Here is a 23,639-nt window from a genome sequence, read left to right on the forward strand (position 1 = left end):
ATTTCTTCATGCCTTATAGCACTGCCCAGCACATGCAATAACCACCCAAGTAGGTGCATGTTATGTCTTACAGATTATTTTGACTGTGTTACTCAGAATGTTCTGCTCTTAGTGGTAAATTATCTCAGCGTGAGATGGATGACCACTACTGTAAATAAACTTGTTTCTATAGGATGTAGTAATATCCATTTCTCTTTGCAATCCCCCTCTCTATATGGAAAAAATAATGTTTTTATTCAGCTAAATGCAATAGAAAAATCAATTAAAATAGGGAGATTTTTTTAAAAAAGTATTTGCATTTTATAAAAAATGTTCAAGTTTATAATAGTAATGAATTTGTGAATAATTCACCTTTACACAGAGATGAGGCTTACTTAAATGCTCATCTTTGTCTTGGGCATTTAATCACTTTTAACTCATTTGAATGATAATGACCTATAAATCGGGGTTTTTTTTCATAAATACTGTGTTAATTGTGTCTCAGTGAGGAAGGGTAAACTTTAAAAGCTGGGTCAGGTTTTGCTCTTTTTATATAGCAAGACCTAAAAGTTTTTTTTTTAATTCTGATGGGAAACATCATTAAATTTATTTTTACAACAGCCATCCCTACCCACCCCTCCTTTCTCCCAGTCTCTCATTCTTTCTAGAGGTCATTAATAAAATTATTCCAGACAGGCAACTGAGTTTAAAATAAAACGATTATCAGTAGAAAGGCAAAGTCCCATTTTCATGGTTTCTATAGCCATAATTAATGATGTAACCAGGCAAAACTGACTGACCAGGGTCATTCCACTGGTATCGCTGATTTCTACATTTTGTAGTGGCCTGTGAGGGTGGGAAGTAGGGAGAAGAGGAATTAGAAAACATCCTATATGTGTTTTGATTTCCCCTATTTCAGTGATGACACTGAAGTAGCACTGCTTGCATTAACCAAGTAGGAGCTTCCACCCCTGAGAACTGCCCTCTGTGGAGGTATTCATTCACATCTGAGGAGGGCCCCAGAAATCCATACATTTATTCAACTCTGAAGGCAAATGACAATGGACCACTTGATGTCTTGGATGATTAGTATTTGGGCCTTTAAAAACCATCTGCCTTACGAGGTTCATTCAATTCTAAACTGATACTTAAGGATTGCCATTCTAGAATTTATATAAGTAAGAATGTACAACCAACATGTGCCCCTTTTTAAATAAAAGGGATTAATTGAAGGGCCACTGTTCATATTTTCTCAGGTTGACATACTGGATTGGGGGTGTGAGCTTTGATAATGACCAAACAATGTAGACCTCCATATTTCAGTATTGTTTTTTTCAGCACATTTTGATGGTGATTAGGGAGGAGGATGAGGGGGATGGGTAAAGACTGAGGCAGGCATGAAGAAATAGAATTTTTTTTCCTCCAGTGCTTGCTAGATGACCATAAATTTTCCTGGAGAAACCCTCTAGCCATCAATAAATCTGGTAGTCTTTTCCCTAAAGGACCTTGTTTTAACTGGTTGGAAAGAGCTCTCAGGGAGTTTGAACTTGTGATACAAGGGGTCTGTGATGCTATTCCAAAGCAGTAGAGTGTAAAGGCAGAAAGATCCTTAATCACAACTTTTTAAAAAATCCACCAATGAATTAGATGCACCAATCTATAGAAACAGATGCCACCTTGATGCCACCAATTTTGTGCATGTGAAAGCCAGACACAATTGAGTCATTCCTGTTATTTGGTTTGCTTTCATTTTTGTCTTCTGAAAACTTTGTTCTTTGTGGTCTTGAATGCTGAAACTGTTAAAAAAAAATGCATTTTTAGCTGAAAGACAAATTATGAATAAAGTTGTTTCTAAGCATAATATTTAAAGACTGTATTTGGATGCTTTGATATTTATTCAGGAAAAACATTGTTCAGTTAGCCTAAGATTATCCAGGAATTAATAATAATCTAACATGAAGAATCTAACATTCAGAAAGATTCTGGAGAAAAATCATTGTTCTTGGATAATCTTAATGGCTGTGTTTTTTTCATGAAGCATAGGGTCATAAAGATAGTCCTGGAAGAAATCTAAAAGGTTATCCAGTCCAACCTTTTCAGTTGAAACCCAGGCAGATTACAGGTTACTAGAATTTGAACTTGGGGCCTTTGACTTACTGTCTACTATATTAGTACATCTCCATTAAAAGTTTATCTATTGGGAAAATCAGTCCAGGCTAACCTTTTTTTTTTTTAGGTTTGTTGGGTTGTTTTTTTTTTTTGCAAGGCAAATGGGGTTAAGTGGCTTGCCCAAGGCCACACAGCTAGGTAATTATTAAGTGTCTGAGGCCAGATTTGAACCCAGGTACTCCTGACTCTAGGGCTGGTACTCTATCCACTGCGCCACCTAGCAGCCCCCAGGCTAACCTTTAAACCTAGTTAATAAAATGTTTCCGAGTACTGGGTTTGCCTTATTTTGAAAGGCATATGATATCCAGGGGGTTACATGGGGGCCAAGGACACAGGCTAACTAACCCTGAGTTGCCTGTGTATGTAAAAGGTCTCCCCTTTACCTCCTTACTCCAATTGACCTTAGAGCTTAAAAACTATTAAATCATTTGGTGTATATACTTCTCATTTCTAAATTTAATTCCAAAGCTTCTAGGATTCTGTAGATATGGCTTGAATTTATAGCTTAAACAGTTGTAAATAATATTCTTTTGTTATGATGGGAAATACAGCAAAGAAAGTAGAAGTTAAAAAGTTTAGCCCTTGTTGCAGCTCCCCCATTGAGGAGTTTTTGGTTGAAGGGGCTCAAGTCAGTCCTGAGTATCATGGTGGTCCTGGGGAATAATGTTAGGAGCCCCCAATGTAATCGACCACCAGCTGTAGCCCTATAATAAAGGCGGCTGCTTGTTTCCATGTCAAACACTACTTCTCCATGTTAAGGACCCAGAACAAGCTGATTGGAAATTCAGTAGGAATCATTGATGAAAAAAGCAATTGGAACTCAAGACAAGGAGTGAGACAATCTATGATACATTTCCCTGAGTTCTGTAACAAGATAGATATGAAATCTATATGCATACGCAAACTCAAAGTTATTTGTAGTTGATCGGAGTGACATAGGATTCTGAATGGGTTAAGAAGCCCACTAGGGGAAAAAAACAATTCTAACCAAAACATTTAATATATAAAACCAGATATATTTTAGAAATTTAATTCTGTTAAGAGTCTGAGTAAGTCCCTAGAGTAATTCCCTTCGATTCCTACTCTGTATATTTTATAGTATTTTTAGTCATCAAATGTTAATCCCGATGGCAAAACTGGAGAGATAAGAAAATTTTATAATCCACAAATATAGGTTATATCAACATGTATTTTTGGAATCTGCAAAATCTAGCTTGATAGAAATGGTATTGACTCTAGAAGCCTATACTCTACCCAATTATTTCAGAAAATAACTTTTAAAATTCTTCCTATTGATAGCTCTCCTTTTCTATAATTAATAATAATAATAATAATAAATAGTAGCAAAAATATTAGCTAACACTATAACACTGTGCTAAGTGCTTTACAAATATCTCCTTCAATCCTCATAATAACCCTGGGGAAGTAGGAACTATTATCCCCATTTTACAGAAGAGGAAACAGGTAAACAGAGGTTAAGTTTCTTTCTACCACCACCAACTACATTTTTTTCTTTACAGAAGCCTGTCTAACTGGAACATGCTTTGTTTTGCCATGGAAAAATAATGGGTTAAATTTAAGAAGTTTCTATTAGTTTGTTTTAGCTGGCAGTATAGTGGATATTAGTAACACTTAGCTTAGAGACAAGAAGACCTGAGTTCAAATCCAATCCCAGATGCTAGCTGCATGACCTTGGGCAGGTCACTTAATCCCTGTCTCAATGTCCTCATCTGTAAAATAAGGATAACTCATACCTCTCTGGGCTGTTGCGAAGATCAAATTAGGTAATATTTTAAAGTGCCTGGCACAGCATTTTATTATAACATTAATCTCAATAACATTTGTTTTAGCATTAATATACTAATATAATTAACAAACACTTAACATTACTATTTCACTTACTATGTACCAAGTGCTTTACAAATATGATCTAATTTATTCTTGTAATTATTATTATTATTCTTATAGGAAAAAGAGAGCTAGTCAATACTCCTCCTCCCCACCCCCAACTGCTTCTCAGTGCTATCTCCCTACATAATTTTCCTTCTTACAGGAAGGAACCTACCTTGAGTTTAGATTATAGGTTCTCGGGTTGGCTAGGTGGTGCAGTGGATAGAGCACTGGCCTTGGAATCAGGAGTACCTGAGTTCAAATTGGGCCTCAGACACTTAATAATTACCTAGCTGTGAAGCCTTGGGCAAGCCACTTAGCGCCATTGCCTTGCAAAAACTAAAAAAAAAAAAAAAAAAAAAAAAGATTATAGGTTCTTCAATTCCTTTCTACCCCACAACAAAGTGATAAAACCCTAAACTTATTTGTTAGGAAACAGTGAAAAAAACCCCCAACACATATACACATTAAGAGTTCAAGTATTTGCCACTTATCTCCATTCTTTCATAAAACCATATAGATAGATTCCTTATTCAAGGGAATACTTGAAGTAGTCAAAGAATTTTGGAAGGAAAGAGACTTTAGGAAGCTCAAATTACTGAATTTGGCATCGTTCTTTGGGAATTGGGGCTGAAAAATCTTAAAGATTAATAAAAGCTGCCAAGAAGTGGTACCAGGGGCAGCTAGGTGACACAGTGGACTAAGTATTGGCTCTGGAGTTAGGAAGATCTGAGTTCAAATACGGCCTCAGACACTTAATTACCTAGTTGCGTGACCTTGGGCAAGTCACTTAACCCCATTGCTTTGCAAAAAAACAACAAAAAAAGTGATACCAAGTCCCAGATGTTCATATGTTTTGTTTTTGTTTTAGGTTTTTGCAAGGCAAATGGGGTTAAGTGGTTTGCCCAGGGCCACACAGCTAGGGAATTATTAAGTGTCTGAGACTGGATTTGAACCCAGGTACTCCTGATTCCACGGCCAGTGCTTTATTCACTGTGCCACCTAGCTGCCCCTTCAGATGTTCATATGATGCTCTTCCCTTCTCCCATCACTGTTTGGGAGAAAGAGGGAGCCCCAGAATGGAGAAAGACCTAAAAGTAAATCTGCTATTAGAAATAATGTGCAAAGAATTAAAATCTTAGATGATCTCAATAGCCTCTCATTTCCATTCTTCAGACTCGTCTTATTGCTATTTATCTATAAATCTGTTCTGATAGCAATCTGTCACTGCCATAAAGAACCAAAAATAAATGATTTGGGTCATGCACTTAATGTTATGCAGTGTATAGAAAAAGCCAGTTCATTGAATTAAAGGAAAAGCTACAAAGTCAGACAGCCTAAACACATCTAAGGACTATTCAAAACAAAATCATCTCTTGCTCTTATGAAAAAAATAGATATTTTTTCCTCCTAACTCTTTCCTGTTTACCACTTCTACTTTCAAATTAAAAGAGATAAATTAAATAGAAGGTTCCAGATGTGGTAGACTAGAACTTTTTAAGCTGGAGTTCATGAACTTGTTTTCATATATGCATTTCATATGTATACATATATGAAATTTTATTTCAATATATTTGATTTCTTTTTATAATCCTATGTATTTTACACATTTGACATTTCAGTTCATACATTTAAAAACCTCACTAGATTTCCACACAAATGTTGTTAGGTGGACATTATGTTAAATACTGGCTTTACCTGTCTCCTAGATAGCTAAAATTGCCATCATATCTTGCACAGACTAGAGTGTCTCAGTTGACCTGACTTTTTAAAATTTTTAAAATTAATTTAATTAACAGATTTGCTTTTTGTGTGTGTGTTTTATCCTGGCTCATCTGTATTGCAGAACTAGGAGGGATAGGACTGCTTACCTTCAGCACTTCACTTTTGAACTGCTGAAATCTATTTAACATGAAAAGCCCCAGTAGTCACAAAAAAACCATATGTATTCTGAGGACTCTGCCTCCCTGTGAGGAGAATCATAGGATCAATAGAGTTTCGTACTTAGGAAAGGGTTAAAAAAATCTGAAAACCAAACATAAACCTAAGAGTTCAATCATCTGCTAATCATTTCCATTCTCTATAAAAACATACAACCAACCTCCTATATCAAGGAACTTTTAAAGAAGTTAAGGAAGGATTAGGGAATTTGGAAAGAAGGGGATTGTAAGAAGTCTGGATGCTACTGGACTGCTAGTTGGCACCATAGGGTATAGGAGTGCCAAGCCTGGAGTCAGGATGTCTCATCCTCCTGAGTTCAAATCCAACCTTAGACACTTACTAGCTGTGTGACCTTGAGCAAATCACTTAACCATATTTGCCTCAGTTTCCTCATCTGTAAAATGAATTGGAGAAGGAATTGTTAATCCATTTGAGTATCTTTATCAAGAAAACCTCAAATCGGGTCACAAGAAGTTGAATATGACTCAATAACAACAAAAATTATAAGGAATTTGGCATTGTTCTTAGAGTCCAATTAGTCCAACTCATTCCTATGAGTGAGGATGAAGAAACTGAGTCACAGAAAGATTGAATGACTTGCACATTTTCAAGTGATAGAACTAAGGTTTTGTTTGCTTGTTTTTTAGGTTTTTTCAAGGCAAATGGGGTTAAGTGGCTTGCCCAAGCCCACACAGCTAGGTAATTATTAAATGTTTGAGACCAGATTTGAACCCAGGTATTCCTGACTCCAGGGTGGTGCTTTATCCGCTGCACCACCTAGACGCCCTAGAACTAAGGTTCTAATCAAGATCTTATCATTACAAATCCAGGGTCCTTTTTTGAATAAACCATTTTGTCTTTCATTATTTAGAAGTGTCTCAGGTCTTTTTCTTTCCTTGTTTGTTTCTTTGTTCTCTCTCTCTCTCTCTCTCTCTCTCTTTCTTTGTCTTCCTTCCTTCCTTCTTGCTTTCTTGTTTTTTTCTCTTTCCTTTCTTTTCTTTCAGACTTCAGGTGGCTGGAACACTTCCTCCATTGCTTCCAAGCCTCCTGGTACCTGATTTGCTGTAAAAAAAAAAAAAAAAAAAGCAGCCACAATGATGATTCTTTTTGTTATTGTTGCTAGTTTTATCGATAATGGAGCAAGATCCTTTGAGCAGAAGACTTTCATGGAAACAACCAAGAACATACATGTTAAGAGACTATCTAGAACCATGAGATTAAAGGTTAATGGTAAGACCACCATTAAGGCCATTAGCACCTAGTCCATGAAGTTGGTCCTATGATTGGTCTGGTAAAACAGACAATGGCATCTAGAAAGTAACACACAATGTTAACCAAACAAGGGGCTCATCTCTTCAAGGTTGTTATAGGAAAATTAACCTTTCCTTGTCAAGGAGAAAGAAAATTAAAAGATGTTCTCAAAGGACACAATGAACAGATACAAATTCACACAAATAATTCTGGAACAAAAACATGTTATTCCACAAAACAATGTTTAACATTCAAATGGTGCAGTGGGGGACAGCTAGGTGGCACAGTGGATAAAGCACCTGCTCTGGAGTCAGAAGGACCTGAGTTCAAATCCAACTTCAGATACTTACTAGCTGTTGAGCTAGTCCCTTAGTCTCAGTTTCCTCACTGACAAAACAGGGATTATAATAATAGCACCTCTCTCCCAGAGTTGTTTTGCGGATCAAAAGACCATTGTAATGCTCATAGTCTAGTGCCTAGCACACTTTGATGTTAATATTATTTAAATCATTTTATTATTAGTATTATGTAATGACAAATGATTATCTCTGGTTGGGGACTATGAAATGGCTAAAATCCAAGGGTGGAATCAAAAGTTTTGTGGACAACATCCACACGATTCAACTCTGTTAACAAATGTTGAGCAAATGACTCAACTATGAAGAATTTTTTATAGCAATGGAAGAGGGATTTATGGTAACAAATCTTTAAAGATTTGGAATTTATTGATCAATCTGATGCAGATTAGTTAATGAAGAGGTAGAATTCATGCAACCTATCCCTGCAGGTGCAAACATTCCCAGTCTACCTGACAATCAGGTGGCTGGAATTAAACACCAGAAGCTCATTAGCCTTTATAAATAAACACACAGATAACAAAGATAAATAGAAACCACCAAATGTCATTAAATTTAACAAATAAACACTTGCTGTTATAATATTGATACATAAATATTTAAGAACAATAAGATGTGGACATATCAAATATTAAGCATCTTATTTTAAAACTATACAACATAACAAGTTTTCAAAAATATAAAAATGTAGAAGAACCTAAAATCATGTGGAAATGAGCAAAGGTACATAGGATCATATATTTAAAGCTAGCAGGAACCTCAGAGATCATTCAGTCCATTTCCTCATTTTACAGATCAGAAAACTGAGGCAAACAGAAGTCAAGTGACATACCTAAAATTTCCCAAAAAGTAAGTATTTGAGATAGGATAGGTCCTGTTATTTTGTATGCCTCCTGGAATCCCAAAAGTGCTTTCAATGGGTCTACAGATGACCTGGTATCCCAGTTCTCTTACTCAAAAGAAAAAGTCATTTAATCTACCATACAATAATTCACAGAACACTAACTATAAAATATAAATGTATTAAATATATGTATACATATGTATACATAATGATAGCAAGACACATCTTTGTATCTGAACTCCAAAAAAGGATGAAATCATAACTAACACAACAACTGACATTTATATAGTTTATTAAGGTATGAAGAGTTTGACATCGATGACCTCATTTGCTCCTCTTTTATAGCACTGTGAATTAGGTACTAAAGACAGTTTTATCCTCTTTTTTACAGATCAGGAAACAGAGGCTTAGATCTACTATCAGAATTTTGTATCTGAAGAGGGATTTGAACCCAAGTTTTTCCTAATCGCAAATCTCATACTTCCTTACACATCCCACTGCCTCCTATAACATTCAAAGGGATATGTCCAAGGGACATGGGAGAAATATGGAAGGTCTGAGAGCTGTTTGACATATTCAGTGGGTAAATCGACTAGCAATGGATAGGAATGATCAGAGGAGGAAGAGATTACCATTTACCAATGGTATGATGAAAGCAAAGAGAAAACCATCAGCATTGTCTATCAAAAGGGTGGTGACTTTTTTTTTGTCTTTTGCAAGACAATGGGGTTAAGTGACTTGCCCAAGTCATCTTACCAGTAAATAATTATTAAGTGTCTGAGGCCAGATTTGAACTAAGGTTCATTTGACTCCAGGGCTGGTGCCCTATCCACTGCAGGGTGGTGACTTTTGAACAAGAAGTTTCATTAAAGCTGATGGGAAACTGAAACCAGATTATAAGAAATTGAGAACTAAGAGAAGGGTCAAATTGGAAGGGTAGGCTGCTTAACCTCTTTTATCTTTCAATAAATGTCTCAGTGAAAAGAAAAAAAGAAATGATGATAATTTGAGGATCTGATAAAGGTTTATTTAGAGAGAGGAGATATCCCCAAAACATTTTCCTGGAAGGTCCATCTCCTATTTGAGGTTGGTCAACATTTTAATAGACTTACCATCTGCCTTCCAAATTCAAGTCCAAATAAATTGGAATGAGTAGGGATATGTTAGGGATATCCTCATTATGCCCACTTCACCCCAAAGGGTCTTTAGGCACTGATGTGTGCCAACCCAGTCTGTGAGGATTGTGTTGACACATGAATTAATGTCATACCAAAGAGTATTGCAATGCATTACATCAAAGAACTTTATCCTGGATGCTTGAAAATACTTTAGTCCTTGTTGGAGGATATTGATTCAAGGGTGACCAAGGGGAGAGAGGTGGGAGTTCCTTCTAAGGAATATCAGGATTCATTTTCAGTTTGTTCCAATGCTGCCTGGTAAAGTCATCTCTAAAAATAACCTATCAGAAAGGGTTTCCATTTTCTGCTTGTGCTGCTCAGTCGGGATGACAAGTGTAAACAGTTTTATTGCCTGATAGGTAGACAAGAATTAGAAGTATTTGTGTGCATATTTTTCTAAAGTTATATCTTAGCTCTATGACATGAAATCATCAAGTTTATTATAGTTGCAAAAACACAGGATTACCAAGAGGTTTCAGAGCTTTAAGGTAAATTTTATAATTGACACTGGATATCATGATCATTTTAATTTATTAATATATGTTTTACATCTTGCCATATTCTATATAAAATAATTACAAGGAGTGGCTAGGTGGATAGTGGCACCAGCCCTGGAGTCAGGAGTACCTGAGTTCAAATCTGGCCTCAGACACTTAATAATTACCTAGCTGTGTGGCCTTGGGCAAGCTACTTAAACCCATTTGCCTTGCAAAAACCTAAAAAAAAATGAATAATTACAGTAATGTGCCAATTTTCCCTTTACTGTAAAAAAAAAAGCCAGATATCTTGAAGAGAAGAGCTGCTTGCATTATGTGAAGAATATCATCCCTGATGGGTTAAAAGGCTTTAAAATGTAATTCCCAAGATATACAAAACAGGTCATTGTAGAATCATTGGTAATCAAAGAACCAAACAAAAGTTTTATTTCTTCTTGTAGTTTTGGCAATCAGTTTCTTAGGCATGTGATCCCTTCCTAATTTTTCAAAGGAAAAGGTTGTAACAAAAATCATATATATTATATTTTTCATATATACTTTCTAGGTATAGGGACAAAAATCTGTGATTTCTCTGGCATATGGAATTCTCAGGTGAAGAAACTTACTATAACTTAGAATTTAGACAGTTGCTTATAGCAGCCTATCATAAAAATAAACCATATAAAAGTATCCATTAAGGCTGCAAATGACTTAGAAAATCACATTAGTGCATATATATATATATATATTATTTTTATTAATAAAACATCACATTAAGATCAAATAAAAATTACATTTTCAATTGTTTCAGACCACACTTGAAAGTATTGCCATCAACCACTTGAGAACTTTTATCTGAAACTTGCTCGGGGTTTCACAATTAGTATGTGTCAGAAGCAGGACTTCCTGCCTTAAAGGCCAGCTCTCTAAGCCAAGCCATTTCCCATACAGATATATGTTTTCTATATAGACACATATACATTTAAACATACATATGATTATATATATATATAGTATATTAAATGTATTTCTGAAAGATAAAAATGGATAATGGAAGGTTGGATAATAGAGATAGCGAGAGAGAGAAAAATGTATAATAGAGAGATAGAGGTGGGTAATAGAAAGATGGATTATAAAGAGAAATGGAAGACCAACAGAAAGATGGATTATAAAGACTGAGATGGATAATGGAAAGACAGATAATAGAGCTAGAGAGAGAAAGATGGATAATAGAGAGTGAGATGAGTAATAGAAATAGAGAGATGGTTAACAGAAAGATGGATATTAGAGAGAGATGGTTGATAGAAATGTGGTTAATAGAAATGGAGAGGTGGTTAACAGAAAGATGGATAATAGAGTTAGAGATGATAACAGGTAATAGAGATGGAAAATAAATAGAAAGCTGAGCAATAGAGAAAGATGGATAATAGAGAGAGATGGATGATAGATCCTAGAAATAGATGTTAACAGAAAGAGGGATAATATGGTTATAGATAAAGAGATATGGATAATAAAAAGATAAATATTAAAGATGGATAATGGAAATATAATAGAGATGGATAATAAAAAGATGGATAATAGAGAGAGATAGAGATGAGTAAGAGAAATATGGATAATAGAGAGATAATGAGAAATAGAGAGATGGTTAACAGAAAGATAAATAATAAAGAGAAAGAGAAATGGATAATACAAAGATAGATTTTTAAAGATGGATGATAGAAAGATGAATAATAAAGAGAGGTGAATGATAGATGAAAAATAGGAAGATCAAAAAGAGAAAGAGAAATAGATAAAGAAATAGCACAGTATAGTAGATAGAGCTCTTGAATTGACATCAGGAGTATTTGGGTTCAGTCCTGCTTTGGCCCATACTCTAGGCACATCTAACACCTAGGTTTAAATAAGTTACAGATGAATTATAAACTGTATTGATGCTACAGCAATAAAACCACAGATTCTTAACATACTGATACTTGTATGGATATGTTCTGGATGTGAAACACCAAAGGAAATAAAGTTGCAAATGACCCAATTGACACAGGGAAGACACTCCCTCTGCCAATATAGATTGACAGCTTCTGGGCAATTAATCCTCTTAGAGATTTCCCCAGGTTCAAAAGGCCAGTGCATGCCAAAGTGACTCAAATCCAGCTCTTCCTGACCTCACAGCGGAGCTTTACCTTCAGAGACATGTTGCCCCATGGGTTTCTGCATTATGATAATGAACCTAGTACAAACAGCAGGATTTAGATATCAACCCTTTTTTCTCTCTTCTGATATAGTCAATGTTAGATACCAGTATAATACACATTGCTATAGCATGTAAAGCCAGTGTTTAATGGTAGAAACATATATACCATCTTAAAACTGTAATCGAAAGGATCTTTTTTACAGTGAAAAGGGCAGGTGGGAGTAATGGATAGAATCACTCAATTTGGGAGTTGGAAGACATTTCATCATCAGCCATCTGGTCCAACTTATATCCCCAAGGACCTACCCAGCATGTTGTCAGCCAGCCTCTGCTAAAAGGCCTCCTATGAAGTAGAGACTATAACCCCCCCACCACCACCACCAAAGAGCCTTTTACATTTTTGGAATCAATCATTTATACAGCTCCTAAATCCTGAGACTGAAAGATGTCTTCCAGAGTAAGTCTTCAACATAAACTATTCAATAAATATGATCTCACTTCCCCTGCAGCAATTCTGCCAATGAACCAATTACAAATTCATACATGGAAACAAAAAGCTTCGTGGTAACACAAAGACCTGACCTAGGTTACTTAGCTAAAAGCTATATCTAATTTATAGGTGAATTCAAGCAATTTGGTTTAGGAGGCATCTGGATGGCATTGTAGACAGAGAAGTGTTCTTTAAGTCAGAAAGATGCTGAGTCTAGCTCTGACCCCAGACACTTGCTAACTCTGTAGCCCTGAGTGAATTACTTTACCTTTTTTACTTCAGTTTGCTCCCTGGTCAAATGGGCATAATAAAAGCAAAGGCCTCCCAGGGTTATTGAGTAAAGAATAAAATGAAATAATATTTTAAAAGTGCTTTATAAACTTTACAGCACTAAATAAATATGATTACTATTATTTGATGAGGAATTCTTGTAATGATTAAGAATAGAATATATTCTAATGGTGAACTGTTCTGATGGATAGAATGATTATTTCTATTTCTCATGAGGGAATAATAAAGGAAAATCTTGATTGGAGATCAACCAAAGAATAGACATTGCTAAAAAAATGACCCTAGAATCAATCGTTAGATTGATGAATTATGCAAACTGGTTAAAAACATTCATAGGGAGATAATTCATTTAATTTTTGCATGACCCAGAACTAAGCACAGACTTTTAAAAGCAAAACATTTACAATTCTCCTCTTTGAAGTAAGAGACCTGTAAAGAGTTGCTAAAATAAAGGAGAAAAAGGAACTCATCTGTTAAAACATCTGTCATCTGAAGAGAGGTGTTCTCCTGCATCTTTGTCCTATCATTGTAACATAGAACACCAAAGTTAATGAGAAGACTATATAATGAGCTGAAAGGATCTATTCCATAGTGCAAAGGACAGATGGAATGACATATTAAGAAGGGGAGAAACACATTGTGTCAGAGTCTCCTTGTTGTTGGATAAAATCCAAAAGTTTATCAGATCTAAATAAAACATTCATGATGTGCCCAAGTATCATATCAACAAGCTTTAAAATATAATGCCTAGGATAACTGCTAAATTATATATGACTTGCATGTTAAGGCTGTGCTATAAAATCAATAAAATCAATTTCATCCTATTAAAGATGAGAATAACTCCACAGATTATTCCAATTAACTTGTGCCTTTCTTGTGGGACATAGATTTATATATTTTTAAAATTTTCACTTGTCGGTTTTTTAAAATTTTGACATGTTGGGAAAAACACCATCGGAGGCACTAGGAAGACTCAAAGTCAAGATCAGAAAGGTTCTTCAAGCTTTGGCAACTTGTAACCAAGTTGGAGAATGAGATATTATTCCAGTTAAAATGCCCTGGAGTCAGGAGGACCTGAGTTCAAATCTGACCTCAGACACTTAATAATTACCTGGCTGTGTGGCCTTGGGCAAGCCACTTAATCCCATTTGCCTTGCAAAAACCTAAAAAAAAATGTATATGTAATGTGAAGCCTTGGTCCCACTGCCTGCCTTTTACCCCTTTCCCAGGTTTTCCAGTACCCTAAAGAGACTGTTTAAACTCTCTGCAGTTGGCTCCAATCCTCATTAAGGATGTTCTTCTAATTGTAGGGGGGGTGGCCTGTACCTCAATTCCTTTAAATCATTTACCAGTTGAATTAGCTTTTACAAAGGAATTTTTATATTTATTTTAAAGAAATAACTTAAAAAATAAAAAAAGGAAATAACTTAAATACACTTTCAAATATTCCCCCCCCCCTTCCTCAGTACATGGAAGCATAATCCTCCCTCCTACCCACCCCACATCCACTGCCAAGGGAGGATAAAAGGAGAGGATTCAGGTCATGGTTTAGGTCATTTCCTATCTAGCCCAGTCCCAGGTTCCAAATCCAAAGCCTGCCTTGAACTTGAATGCCAGGTATCCCGGTTTTGGGCAGCTTCCTTACTGGTTAGCTGGGATCTATCCATCCTGGAATCTTGTCTCCAAAGTCACCATGACTCAAGCTCCCAGTTCCAGTGGGGATTTCACCACCCATACCTAGAACCAAAAAAGTATAAACCAAATAATCCCAAACTGATTTCACAACCCCGGGGTAAATGTGAAGACAGTAACCCTTTCCCCATGAATCCTGTGCTTGAGCAATGGCCCTTTCTGGAAATAGTAAAAAAAAAAAAAAAAAAAAAAAAAAAACCAGGAGCATCCCAAAATGGCAGTCCTTAAAAACAAACCTGGTCCATATTGTAGGGAATCTCAGGATGTTTTTTCCCAGAAGCAGAGTTCACTGTCTTAGGTGGTTTAGGTACACCCCAACACCTTGTTACATAAGGTTTAGTAATACACCAAACTACCAAAGTACTACTTCACAAAACTAGCCAAAATACTTTTAAAAAGGCCTGGTATAGCAAGAGAAATGGAACACAGGGGTGGGTGTGGGAAAGGAAACTAAATACACCACCAGATCTTAAGCTATGCTTTAAAGCAAATAGCAATCAAAAAACCATTTACCACTGGTTAAAAAGCAGAAAATCATAACAGTGAAAGTAACAAGCTAGATTTTTTTTTGAAGACCTAGAAGCAATAGAAGACAAAGCAATGGTCCAGAAAGCCAAGATACTCTAGAGCCAAAGTCTCTAATACACTTTCTGCCTCAGCTCACAACCTTCCACTTGAGACATAGAAAACAAAATACTTAATATAGTCTGAAGCTATTGTTCTCTTATAGGAGCTCTTCTCATGTGCCTATTTCTTCAATTCTGCTCTATACTCTGCACTAGTAAATGTGAATTGGTGTTGTGTGATAGGAGTAAACAATATAATACATGCATGTATTATCTGCCAAGTCTTTCCTTAATTAAATAGCAAGCATCTGTTTACTTAACTCCTCAGTTGCTCTGTAAACCTTTTTCCAAAGCAAGATTGCCAATCCCCTGGGGATTCATTTTCTGTTGAGCAAGGCTCTCAAGTGAGTTATAGGCTTGTGATATGTGGCAAATGACCTCTATGAGGTTCTGTGAGACGAAGTCAATGAAATGACCTCAAATGCAAGGGATTTTTTTCTACTCCTGATCACAATTCCCTCAACCTTTTTATTCCCCATTTTTGGGAGGAGGGATGGGAATTTATCTTTCCAGACCTAAAGATGTTGGGAAGGAAATGTTTAGCTAGAAAGAGTCCAACGAAGAGCAAGTATCAGTTGAAGAAATTGGAGATGTTTACCCCAGAGAAGAGATATGATAGCTGCATTTTACTAAGTAAGACTGAAAGACTTTCACATGAAAAAAAAGCATGTTCTGTTGAGGTGGGAGGGGAATTAAAATGTGTAGAAATTGAAATGAGGCAAATTAGGCTTTATGGGTGGATCCATTCATCTTGATGGTTGAACTTCTAGCAATGAGAGATACCCCTAGGTGGGTTACCTCAGGAAACAGTGGACCTCATTAAAGGTATGTAAGCAAAGGCTAAATCTTATTGCCTATGTAATAGAGGGAAATCCCTCTTCAGTTATTAGTTAGACTAGTTGGCCTGAGAGGTCCTTTGTGACTCTGAAATTCCCTAAATTTGTTTCTTTCAGGTCAAGATTACTGTGATGACTTTAGACAATTAAAATCTTTCTGCCCAGGTCTAGGTATGTTTGAAGGAAATGCTGATGAAATATATATTTTGAAATACCAGTGCTGAATTTGTCTTGAAATTGTCTTGAACAATAATCTTGAAAACATTCAAAGTGAAAGAAAACGTTATAAGGGCAAAGAATTTCAGTTTTGTCTTTGTATTGTAAATGCCTACTACAATCCTTTGAACATTACTTTTTGTCTATACTTGCTATTATAGCTTTATAAAGATCTCCTACTGTGAAACCTCCTTCCACATGAAGGTCAAGCAACATGTCTGAGATAAGTCTTAGGTTACTGTCAAAGTCAATGAGAAAATAAAAGATTTTTCAATGATCACCCAACCAAAAGCAGTTCTTGAACACATGTCTTTCTGATTCCAAGGCTGAACCTCTATCCATTATATCATTCGAGCTGTAGTAGATATCTATATAGAAACATACATATACATTGGCATCTATATATGTATTTATTTATGCACATATATATGCAGATGTGTCATATACATATATTCTTATAGTCCTTGCATATAATAGACATTTAATAAATGTTTTTTCCATTTGAAGAAACCTTATAAGGGTTTTTTGTTGAATATATATATATATATATGTTAACAAGTGAAATCAATGATAAAACAAAGACCTATATTACTCTTTACAATATTTTGACTATGAGAAAGTTCACAGAATCATCTCAAGCTCATTAAAAGTAACCAAGTTCTTCATTTGTGAAACAGTTGAAGGGTGGATTGATTGAATGACTGAGGAAACAAAGGAAAAAGAAAATAATAAACTGATTAACCAGTAAGGAGTTAGTTTTCAAATAAGACATATGGGATGCTTGAAATGTATGGTGGTAAGAAAACTCTCATCAATCTTGGGATCTGACTGGGTTTCTGGTCCTGAGTTAACAAGTCTCCAAACAACAGGTAGAGGTGGTCCTGAATTCTGAATTACTACTCCCCCCCCCTTTCTTTTTTATTCCTTGCAACTGGATCTTGTCCTTTGTTATCAAAGAAGACCAAAATGACATCACTGTGTTTGAGACAAATTGCTGTGTCCCACTGTGACGGATCAGACTAATATGAGCTCAGAATGTTCTACCACAGGTTGAATACAAATAGTCATGTGAACACCATGGGTACTCTTTGTCATGTTTCTGCCTTCCTCTTATAGCAGTCCCACTGATGAGGGCCTGCCATGCTAGGTGGTCCTGTGCCAGTGTCTCCCATGCTGTATGATCAATTCTAAAGTTTTTCAATGAGACCTTCAGGGTATCTTGGTACAGCTTCTTCTGACCTCCTTTGTGAGTTCTTCATAAAATAGTTTTTTTGACAAGTGTACTTCTGGCATTCTAACAATGTCCAGCCCATTATAGTTCCATTCTCTGTAGTAATGCTAGAATGTTAGGCAATTTAGCTCTAGAAAGGACCTCAGTGTCTGGTATCTTTTTCTGCCAGGTGATCTTCAGAAACTTCCTAAGACAATTTAAATAGAAGCAACTCAGTTTCCTGGAATGTTACTGGTAGACTATCCAGGTTTCACAGGCATATAGCAATGAGGTCAGTACAGTACAAAAGCTCTGTAGAGCTTCATTTTGGTGTCAGTCTAATACCTCTTCTCTCCTAAACTTTCTTTTGGAACCTCCCAAATACTGAACTAGCTCTGGCAATGTGAGTGTCAACCTCATTGTCAATGTGGTTCTCCCTGGAAAGGACACTGCCAAAGTAAGGGAACTTGTTCACAGTTCTCAGAACTTCTCCATTTGCTGTAATCGATGGATCCACATATGGATGGTGTGGTGCTGGTTGATGGAGGACCTGAGTTTTTTTGGTGTTAATTGTTAGATCTAACAGCACAAGCAGCAGAGAATCAATCCATACTTGGTGCATCTCAGCTTCAGAGGCTGCCTTGAGTTACAATCATCTGCAAACAAAAGATCATGCACCAACACTCCCTCCACTTTGGTCTTGGCTTGTAGCCTTTTCAAGTTGAAGAATTTGCCATCAGTGCAGTAGCATATCCTCAGTGAAGACATTTGATAACATGACTGAAAGCATTATGCTAAAAAGTATGGGAGCAAGGGGAAATCTCAAAAGCTTCATTCACTATCCAGAAACAGGGTACACTGATGAACTTCTCCGTGCAACCACATTTTGACAATATTTTCCATAAACCCTCATGACTGATGGTATCAAATGCCTTGGTCAGATCTACAAACATTGTATACAGATCTCAGTTCTGATCCTGGCATTGTTTCTGAAGTTGTCGGGCAGGAAACGTCATCATAGCTATGGCTCCTCAACGATTAATTGTCTATCTCTACAAAGCTAAAGGGAATAGATTGTCCTGTGACAATCCAGGGGTGTTTCTCTTTTAGTCATTGCTGGTAACATTCTTGCCAGAGTCCTTCTCAATAGGCTGATCCTTCACCTGGAAGATGGTCACCTCCCTTAGAGCCAGTGTGATTTCAGAAAGGGTTGAGGAACAGTAGATATTATTTCTAATAAGGGATGACTTGCTTGATAGGAAAGGATATTTGTATACATGAAAGTGATGCAAGATTAAAGATGTCAATAACAATTAAAAAGATTAAAACAAAAAAAGAACAACCAGTTTTTCTTCGTGTTTCTAGGCTTTTAAGTATTGATTTTAAAGAGAAAGATTAGGGTTGAAGATATAGAGTTAAAGAATAAACAACCATCAAGAGGTTAAAAAATATCTTTGGGGCTAAGCAGATGAGAAAATTTTTAAAAATCAGAAGTGAAAGTAGAAGAGTTGAACTGATATCCCATTTGAGGGTTTAAATCAACCCACCTTCTACAAGTGAATTAATACATTTCTTGGGAAGGAACAGCAGAATGAGAAGTTGCATAAATGAGATCATAGATGTGGGAAAGTGGATCATGGGCTATGGATTAAGAAAGAAGGGTTGTTTTCTTTTTTTTAAATTTTATTTATTTAAGGCAATGGGGTTAAGTGACTTGCCCAAGGTCACATGGCTAGGCAATTATTAAGTGTCTGAGGCCGAATTTGAACTCAGACTCCTGACTCCAGGGCCAGTGATCTATCTACTGCACCACCTAGCTGTCCCAGAAGGGTTGTTTTCTTAATAAGAAGTCGTGAAGATGGGAGGAAATGTGTTAGGGTAAGGGGGCTTAAGGATAGATTTATGTTGGTTCCTTTTGTTAAGAATTCACCAATCTCTCTAACTCAGGGAGAGAAGAAAGGCTTAAATTTTAATTCACAGATTACTGCAAAAATTCACAAGCTATTATAAAAAGTTCATAGATTACACAAAGTTCACAAGTTAGGTTCTTTGGAAAAAGCAGGATAGTGAATTTCAATAGAAGTAAGAGGAGGGTGGAAGAGTGGATGGCTTTACTGCAAGATAAGCAACATTAGTAGTAGTCAAGATAAGCAGAAGAAAAGCACAGAGGGGCAGAGAGTTAGGGAGATGATACTTCCCCCAGAGTGGGCTACCCTCCAAAGGCAGAGATGTAGCTGGGAATAAACTCTTGAGTTAGATGAGTCAGTTTTCTGTTCTGTGATAAAACCATTTAATCATTATTTTTCCTTTTGACAGCAGAGAAAAAAATGATTAAGTGGTTTTATGTTTTTGGAAAAATATTTTTACTTATTAGTTGAATTCTGTTATCATTTCATGCATGGACTTAATATAAAGTGCCTAGCATTAACCTGGGAAAAAAAGATTACTTGTAAATAGTATTACTAAGCAGTTATTTTTCATTCCTGAAATCAGGAATATTAACTCTACATTTTTATTTATCGATTATTCCTTTATTGGGGCAGCTAGGTGGCAGAGTGAATAGAATACTGACCCTGGAGTTAGGAGTTAGAAACTCTTTCTATGTTGAAATTTGGTCTCATACCAGATGTGTGACCCTGGGCAAGGCATTTAACCCTATTTGCCTCAGTTTCCTCATCTGTAAAATAGCTGGAGAAGGAAATGGCAAACCACTCCAGTATATTTGTCTTGAAAATCCCAAATGACCAGCGACAAAAACCTCTATTGATTGAATCTCTGAATCTTACAGATCCCCGAGTTACATCCTATCTTAGCAGGAATCCTTTCTATAAGGTCCTAGAGAAGTGATCTGCTAGCCTCTGCTTTGAGACCTTGACTGATGAGAAACCACTTCTTGAGGTACCAGTCCCACTTTGGAAAAAACCATCTTATATACATGCTGTGTAATGTAATTTTTTTTTAGGTTTTTTGCAAGGCAATGGGGCTAAGTGGCTTGCCCAAGGCCACACAGCTAGGTAATTATTAAGTGTCTGAGGCCGGCTTTGAACTTAGGTTCTCCTGACTCCGGGCCGGTGCTCTATCCTCTAAGCCACCTAGCCACCCCCTGTTCTAATGTGTAGTGCTCTAGCCACTGTGTCACCTAGCTGCCCCACTGCCTCCCATTTTCCCTTATTCTTCTCCTTAGGACAAACAGAACTTCAGCAGTTCCAACCTACTTGGATTTATTAATGACAGAGAAATCAGCTTGACCTTGGCCTTCTGGTTTTCTTTCTTAGAGGACTTGGATCATGCCTTCTTGTCTCCCTGTGGAGTTGTTCATTGCCATGAATCACCACGGGCATTTGCTCTTTGGCAAATATTGCCAGCCAAACAAACCTTTCCTAAAAGTAAGCAAGGGTGGAAATCCTGCTGCCCTACAGCTTCTAAGTCTAAATGCATCAGCTGAAGGCTCAAACTGTAGCATTACAGAAACATCTGGACCTCCTAAGACTTGCAAAGCACTGGCCTCACTCTGGGGAGGTTTCATCACCTTGTAGGAAGGAAAGGATTGAGTCTGAAAGCCAACAGAGTCAGCTGGCTAGGGATCTGATGGCTGGCATTATATAATCCAGCCTTTGATGTCTTTCTCCCTGTATTTCTGAAAATATTATCTGGAATTATTATGTCTGGGTTCCCAAGCATGCCCTCAGGAGCAAAGATCATATTAGAGATTTAGCCAGAACTGTCTCATCCTAGACTCTTAGCAAAAAGTTGATTCCCTTGCCACCTGGGGACAGTCCCACCACCACAGGAAAACAGACGTATAGGGAAGGGACACATAGACACTACCTTTGAGTCAAAGGAGTCTTAAGAATAGAGAACCTGGGTTTAAATCCTGCTTCAGTCACTAGCTGTGGACAAAATACTTATCAATTTTCTCATCTGTAAAATGGGCAATAGGTTGTAGGACTCAATGGCCTCTAAGGTCTTTTATAGCTTTAAATTGGTGATTCTTCTTGAGTACCTCCTTGTCATTAATATACCAAGAACACTCCAATAATGCCCATCATTTAATTTAGAGTTATTTCCAAGACCCAGGCTTTTCATTTTGCAAATAATCTATTCTCCTTACAAGCAATGGGGTACCCAGAATACTAGCCACCAGTAACAACCCTCCCTCCTCCTCCTCTGTCACTATCACAAGATGATTTGCTTAAAAAAATCTGTAGGTCACATAAAGCTGAGCAGGATAACCAACACAGTGAATGACTGAACTAGGATGCAAAAAAGATCTCGAAAGGTTACAGCACTGGACTGAATCTAATACTATGAAATTCAATAGGGATCTAGGTAAAGTCTTATACTTGGGTTAAAAAAAAATCAAATTCATATTCGGATTGAAAGCTGAATAGGACTCAATAGTGTGACATTTTTGGTCAAAAATAAAAAAAAAACAAGCTAATGAACTCTTGGACAGCACTTAGAAAGACCTCAGACACTTACTAGCTGTGTGACCCTGGGCAAGTCACTTAACCTCTTACTAGCTGTGTGACCCTGGGCAAGTCACTTTTGTCTCAGTTTTGTCACCTGCAAAATGTTCTGGAAAAGGAAATGGCAACCCACTGCAGTATCTTTGCCAAGAAAAAGAGACCACAAAGAACTGGACATGACTGAACAAGAAGCTGTGATGAGGACCAAAGTATAAGAACACCCTGCAGACAATACTTAACCTTCTAGATAGCCACTTGGTCCCCCATTGAAGAGTGGACTCTAGACTTAAAATGGTTTTTAACACCCCCCCCTTCTTCCCTAATTGTGGGTTATGGTTCTTGACCCAAGAAGTTCTTTTCTCTCTTCAAGAAATCCCTACAAATTTCCCTTCTGAATGTGCCAAAACCAAGAGAAAAGTCCCTACCATGTGCCTGCATTGACTTTCTCGTTCCTCATTTGGCACAACATCCTTCATCTTTGTGGCTTAGCAATTCTGCTTGGTAGATCCCTCCCTTTCTTCAAGATTCAGCTCAAGCATCCCCTTCTACACAAGATCCCTCCAGATCCCTAGATTGTAGTGTCCTTCATTCAGTCTTAGAATTTTATATTTATTCTTGATGGTTCAGAGGTGTATATATTGACTCCCTCCATAGAATGTAAGCTCCTGGAGAGCAGGGACTGATTCATTTTTTTTGTTTTGTGTCTTCAGAAGCCAGCAGTGTCTGATGGTGTTTAATAATTATAGATGCTTAATACATATATGATTCACACTAAATAACTGAATGCATTTTTCATTTTTGAACTCATTCTACTTCTAGGAAGAACTATGTCTCATTTGCACCTTTTTTTTTCTTCCATAGTCAAACAAAAAATATTCTTGTTTACCTTTTGTTTAATTGAGACTTCTGTGAGGCCGTTCACACAAGAGCATAGGGAGCTAGTCCATCCTTCTCGGTCTGTCGAGTTCTGCTCTCACCTGATAAGAAAAAGGAACACGAATTTGACCCAATCTTATCTTTCTTGGTTCCCCTCCCTCTCTAACTCTTCCTGTCCATTGCTGGATTTTTATTTGGAGCCCTCCTACTAGTTGGACATATTCCCCAAGGTTCTATTTGGTGTCCCTTCCTTTCTCCCTCGATACAATTGCACTTTGTGATAATCTCAGCTTATTTGGATGAATTTTTATCTCTAAATAGATGATTCTCAAATATACTTTTCCAGCCCTTACCTCCTTCCTGATTTCCATTCTTATACTTCCAACCATTTATTGAACATTTTGACTTGGAGGATGTCCTGGAGACATCTTAAGTTCAACTTGTCCAAAACTAAATTTGATTTTCTTTCCCTCACACTTTCCCCTTTTCTTGACTTCCCTGTTATGTTTGAGGACCCCACCATTCTCCAGGTCATCAGGGCTCATCAACCTCGACTCCTTATCCAATCTGTTCAGGCTCTATTTTCTTTTCATTACATCTCTCTTATTTGTCCTCTCTCTCCTCTTACACTGCCACCTCTTTGGCAGGTCCTTGTCAC

General features: G+C 36.9%; 1 long non-coding RNA gene across 1 annotated transcript; it reads right to left on the minus strand.

Annotated features, from left to right (window-relative positions):
- Positions 1 to 629: 629 nt before the first annotated feature.
- Positions 630 to 23,071, minus strand: LOC141490836 (uncharacterized). Its single transcript, XR_012469371.1, has 5 exons — positions 22,992 to 23,071; positions 14,702 to 14,793; positions 5,910 to 7,041; positions 4,214 to 4,377; positions 630 to 1,775 (listed from the first exon to the last, which is right to left on the minus strand). It is a non-coding gene; the product is annotated as an uncharacterized LOC141490836 (long non-coding RNA).
- Positions 23,072 to 23,639: the final 568 nt, after the last annotated feature.

The sequence above is a fragment of the Macrotis lagotis genome, chromosome 6 (assembly GCF_037893015.1).
Source record: "Macrotis lagotis isolate mMagLag1 chromosome 6, bilby.v1.9.chrom.fasta, whole genome shotgun sequence".
NCBI lineage: Eukaryota > Metazoa > Chordata > Mammalia > Peramelemorphia > Peramelidae > Macrotis > Macrotis lagotis.